This window comes from Myotis brandtii, unplaced genomic scaffold, assembly GCF_000412655.1.
Source record: "Myotis brandtii unplaced genomic scaffold, ASM41265v1 scaffold567, whole genome shotgun sequence".
Lineage (NCBI taxonomy): Eukaryota > Metazoa > Chordata > Mammalia > Chiroptera > Vespertilionidae > Myotis > Myotis brandtii.
The window spans coordinates 545039-551058 of NW_005370116.1; the positions used below are offsets into that span (position 1 = coordinate 545039).

General features: G+C 40.6%; 1 pseudogene; it reads right to left on the minus strand.

Moving 5' to 3' along the window:
- Nucleotides 1–4688: 4688 nt before the first annotated feature.
- LOC102244080 overlaps nt 4689–6020 on the minus strand; it is a 2064-nt pseudogene continuing 732 nt past the window's right edge.

The following is a 6020-nucleotide window of genomic DNA, read 5'->3' on the forward strand; positions in this document are numbered from 1 at the left end:
TGTATTTGATAGTTAAAACATTTCCATGTGGCACTTATTAAATAAGAAAAAAAAAGTTGGTTAGTTCAAGTATTATTTGGAATATTAGCCATACCTAGACAAAGTCAAAGAGAAATGTCTATCTAAGGTACTCACCCAGTCATCTTAGGGATTTATAGTCTTAAATTGTTTTTTGAATGAGAAAAAGCAAAGTATCACTAAGAATTTATTCATTTCTCCATTCTCCAATCTTCACTTTGCCTGTTTAAACAATACTTATATTTTTCCTAGTTGGGCAACACATTCACGCTTGCTGCCAAAAAGACAGAACATCTGAAATCTGTTTTTAAGCAGTGTCACTTTTTCAAAGTAATAGGCACAACAAGAAGAAAAGAAACATCTGCTATCTGAAGATTTTTCCCCTCTTTCCCCCCCAACATCAATCTAGCAAGACTTTGGCAAGCAGCTCCTTGCGCACTAAGTCACAGAAATGTCAAAGGGGAGTAGAAATGAGAGTGGACACCTCTGTTGAAATGTCACTTTGAAAGTAAATAAAATCAATTGAAAAAATGCCATCTAAAAACAAAAAAGTTGGCAGCCGGATAAGTTGCACTGTACCATAGGCAGTTGAAGTAGCCACATACAGAAATGAGCCTTTTTTCCTACAGCTTTTTTCATAAAATGGTAAAACACAATAGACATGAGCCCCAATTTAAAATTCAGCGGCATTTTATTGCCTTGAAATTGCTTAATTAAGACTATTTTCTACTGAAAGTAAACTGGTATTTTAAATAAAACCATGTATTATATGTGAAAAATCTTAAGTTATTTTTATTTATAAAATTGCCTTCAGAAATATTAGTATTAAGTGTCAGAACAATTCACTATGCAGTAAGGTGTAAAGCTCATAGATTCAGGATCTCTGGGTTTAGATTTTCAGCTCCACCATTTTAGCTCTGTTGTCTGTGAGCAAGTTACTTGAACTTCCAAGTGTCCAATTTTCTAATCTGTAAATTTTGATCATAATAGTATCTAACTGGATATTTTTGAGTATTAAGAACAAAGTACTTAGAATTGTACCTAGCATGCATACATACTCAGGAAATTTTGCTTATCATTATTAATTAAAGTAGCCCCAGTGATTCAATGGCATTTTTTTCTATTACAAACATATAATAAACAAGCAGTTTCCTCTTCTAATTTTCATTTACTGTGTTTCTGTAATGACCAAAGTTGTTGACTCCTAAGCAAACAATGGTGTGTGTAAACACTCCTTACAGAGCCATCAGTAAATCTGTTGAAAATGGAAATGACTTAAAAACTTGATGATTCAAGGTACAGTGTAGTCTTCAAACAACTAAATGCAGCAAAATTAAGGTCATTATAATAGAAAAAAGACGATTAGGCAATCATTATTGGACATGATGGTTTTGCTGAACTGATGTAGCACTTATTATCTAGAGTTAGTGTGGAAAACTCCAGATCTCTAAAGGACCTTCATAACATTTGCTTGTTTAATTTCCAGACTCATCTACAACTAACAGCCTTGTCTAAATCCTCAAATCTCTCACTTACATTATGCAGATTTTGCATAGCTAGAAGAATTGTCTAGAAAATCTAAACCCAGAGAAACAGAATAACCTCACATGATTTATTTGGGAGTCTAAAGGCAAATTTACATTGCAGTTTTATTAAAAACTTCATTGTGTGTTTTTTTGTTTGTTTGTTTTTGTTTTTTACTTATTTACTTTTTAACTTTAAAAAAATCTTCTGCTCCCTGGGTTATTTTGTCAGTTCTGAAACATGGTCATTGGTGTAGGCCATATACAAATGTGGAGAATCTGTGAAGTTCCTCCTCTCCTTAGCAATGACCCTGGTCTCCTCCCTCCTCAGGATTCAGGTGGATGTGCATGAACCTCAACTGTGGTTTTTGTTTTTACTTATTTACTTTTTAACTTTAAAAAAATCTTCTGCTCCCTGGGTTATTTTGTCAGTTCTGAAACATGGTCATTGGTGTAGGCCATATACAAATGTGGAGAATCTGTGAAGTTCCTCCTCTCCTTAGCAATGACCCTGGTCTCCTCCCTCCTCAGGATTCAGGTGGATGTGCATGAACCTCAACTGTGGAAAACTAATACATGTTCTTCATTAGCATCACCTTTTATTTTTTCTAGTACTTGAAGTAAGTTCTCCTTTGTTTATCTTTTGCTAAAATGATATTCCTAGGGAAATCCAATACTTTAGGGTGACATTCCTGAAGCTGTTGAATATCAGCTTAGAGAAAATGCTATTGTAAATTTTTAAAAACTACAAATGACCCATGCCTTCTTTTTTTTATGGGTAAAGATCTTCCAGAATTAATGTTCTGCCAGACAAACTCATTGAGGTATCTGAGAGTGGGTCATCTTGCAGTTTGTCAAATAAGTCAAAATAGAGCTATTTGTAAATTTTTACTGGCTGGCCTTTTACTTCTGTGTTTCTCTGACACCTGGAAGTAACTAGCTGCTGCCACTCCCTGTGCACTCCGTGCGGAGGTTTATATGTAGAACCATGCCACTTGAGATGGGCATCATGTGTACCTATGACCTTTCTGCAAGGAGTGTCACAAGATAGAAATATAGGGACTTTTAACCTATGGTCTTTCTTCCTTGATCTGATAATACAAATCCATGTCCTGAATCATTATTAAAATTATAATAGTAAAATAATAAAATGTTATTATTATAAAATGTGTTATGATAACTAGCATGAATAATTATTAGAAACTAGTGGCCTGGTGCATGGATTCATGCACATTGAAAGGAAATTAATTAAAAGAAATATTTTCATCTCACTATTCACCCTTTCTCTATAATAGAAGTGTCAACCAAATTCAAGATCAACAATGACAGATCGAAACACACGTGTGCAATTGGTGCCAGCGAGAGCTTTATATGTATCGTGCATGCGATAGTCAACACAGTCTTTTATATGTAGAGAATAAACTTGCTTAATTAGACCCACTTTCTGATGTAGCTAAACTTTTCCAGCCCAATGAAGCACCCCAACTTCTCTTTTAGGAAATTATCAGCAATATAGCAGTAAATATCAACATGAAGCAGATTATTATTGTAGATCACACAGGGTAAAATATTTGTAGAGAACAAAGGGTAAAATATTTAACTCTAGCAGTATTTGACTATATTCTGCACAGTGAGAAAACCTGAAGTCATTTTCAAGGTCCACCATTTCTTACTTCTTTTCAGTCATTTCAAGTTTCTAAATTTTCTAAATCTCCATTTTCCAGCTAATGAAAAGAAAATAGGATTTCACTGAGTCTCCTATCTACTTAATCCAGGACTTCTGTGAGAATCAAATGAGATGAGGCACAGGAAAATGCTTCACAGACATTTGGTTACAGTGTGAAATGTTTCCATCTGGCTATAAAGCAAGTCGTGTTCCTGGGCTGAAGAATTGCAAGGAGGCTAGTCGCTAGGGAGAGGAAGCAGGGCATTGCTACGTGACATCATGACCCAGATGGACACTTAGCATACTAGCCTTTTATAGATATAGACTAGTGGCCCGGTACACAAAATTCGTGCATGGGGGGGGGTTCCCTCAGCCCAGCCTGAACCCTCCCCAATCAGGGACCCCTTGGGGCATGTCTAACTGCCAGTCGGACATACCTCTTGCAATCTGGGACCGCTGGCTCCTAACCGCTCACCTCCTGCCACCTTGATCCCCCTAACTGATCTCCCCTGCCAGCCTGATCCCCCTAACTGCTCTCCCCTGCCAGCCTGATCACCCCTATTGCTTCTGCCTTGGCCCTGCCACCATGGCTTTGTCTGAAAGAATGTCTGGAAAGTTGTCAGGTCTAATTAGTATATTACCCTTTTATTAGTATAGATTGATTTCAGAGAGGGAGGGAGATAGAAACATCAATGATGAGAGAGAATAATTGATTGGCTGCCTCCTGCATGCCCCACATTGGGGATCAAGCCCACAACCCAGGCATGTGCCCTGACTGGAAATTGAACTCCAGGCCCTTCAGACCTCAGGCGGAGGCTTTATCCACTGAGCAATACTGGCCAGGGCTACACTTTCCCTTTCCACTGGGATGTGTTCTGTCTGCTGGAGCTGAAACACTGAAGCTGTCTCACTGGGGCAGAGTGGGGTGCACTGGGCAGCTCAGGGAAGAGTGGGTGCACTGGGTTGGAGCATGTTGAGCCCCCTGAAAGCTGGAGAGGGGCCTCGTTTAACAACTGTACTGTTTCATGGCTGTGCTGCCTCGCAGTTGAGCAGCCATACTGTTGGGCTGTGCCACAGTCAACGGGAATTTACACAACTGAACTGTCTGCACAGATAGCTTCCTCCTCACCACACCCCCAAGCTGGGGGTTGCTCTTAGGGTTGAAATGACACTGACCACCCTTAGTTGGTAGCTCAATCAGCCACTTTGGAAAGAGAAATGGGGAATCCTGATTTTATGTGAACGCTCCAATTTCTAAGTTGGCAACAAATGCAAACTTCAGATGTTTGGGCCAAACCAGAGAAGCGGTCAGGCCTGGTGTCCAGGTAACTGGGCAGCACTGGGCTCAGCCCAGTTGTAAAGGGACCCTAGGCGTCTGGGCAGGTGAAGGGGTTGAGGGTGCGCTTGGGTAATTCCGATGTCATCACTGATCATTTTGTTGGTGTGTTTTTTTTCCCACTGGTTTGGCAGGATAGATAGATATTAGTTACCAGAACTATGTCTTCATAGAAGTGGACAGTATGTAGCCATTCTATGGGGAACTGTGTGCACTTAATCAACAGCATGATCTTTCAGTTTCTTTTTTGTTGTTGTTGTTAATGAAAATAAGCTTTATTATATCAAGTAATAAATACATACAAAGATGCAAACACTATTAGTCACTTTCTCCCAGATGTTTGGATCCACTGATGGGACAGGCAGAACTGAAATCTACATACATCCTTAGGGGAAGTTTCAGGGGTCCTTGTCAGGCGAGGTTCAAGGTCGAGGTTCAATAAGTTGCTCTTTCTTCTGTATTTATAACTTGTGCGTTTTAAAGATTGACTTCAAAGTACTAATAGTCATGCAAATGCTTAAGCAAAAAAAAAAAAAAGTTACATTGAGCAGAATTTATACTGTGTGGTGAATGGCCACTGGCTACTAAAGCACTGCCTCAGGACTCACTGAAACAAACCCTCCGAGTTGGATCAGCTCAGAAGAGAAACATACAGAACCATGTGAGTAACAGAAATGTATCCAGAAGAGAAACACGGTATCTGGGAGGCCAACCATAGTTTTCTGTAATAGGTAACTGATGTGCACCATGTAAATCAATGCTTTAAAACACACACACACACACACACACGCACAAAATGCCCTGGGTAGTTCCTAACAATATGCAAACCTAATGACTGCAAAAATCTCTTTTCCATCTCAGCAACAGGTGGTTCGGAGCCTGACGAACCACGGGAGGGGCACGGGGAGGAGAAACCAAGCTGTTACCATTTTGAAACCAAGTTTCACCTGAAGGGGGCAGGGGCAGGGGGCATGAGCTGTCACTTCTTGGAAGAAGATAGAAAGCCTTTTATACTTACTCAGAGGCTAGGACCTGGCCTTCCACTCCCTCTCGGCGTGGATTTCGTTTCAATCTCTCCATCGTGCTCTTGCTGTCCACATATGTGCGTCAGATCTTCTTCCCCAGCTCTTCGATGATGGCCAGAAGCTCAGCATATTTGCTCTGGAGCACCTGGCTGTTTCCTGTTCCCTGCGTGTAGCCTAGAGATGGTGGTCCATAGTCACTCAGCAGCTGGCGGTACTGGGAGGACGTTGCCATGCTGGTGGAAGGCGGGTGGATGCTCCCAGCGGCGTTGAGGGAGGCGGCGGACATGTGAGTGGTCAAGTTCGGTTTGTAAGACACCTCCCCACCCCCCACCCCCATGGTGCACTCGCCGAGCTCATGAGCACTTTTTTTCTTTTAAATAAATCTTTATTGTTCAGATTATTATAGTTGTTCCTCTTTTTTACCCCCATAGCTCCCCTCCACCCGGTTCCCA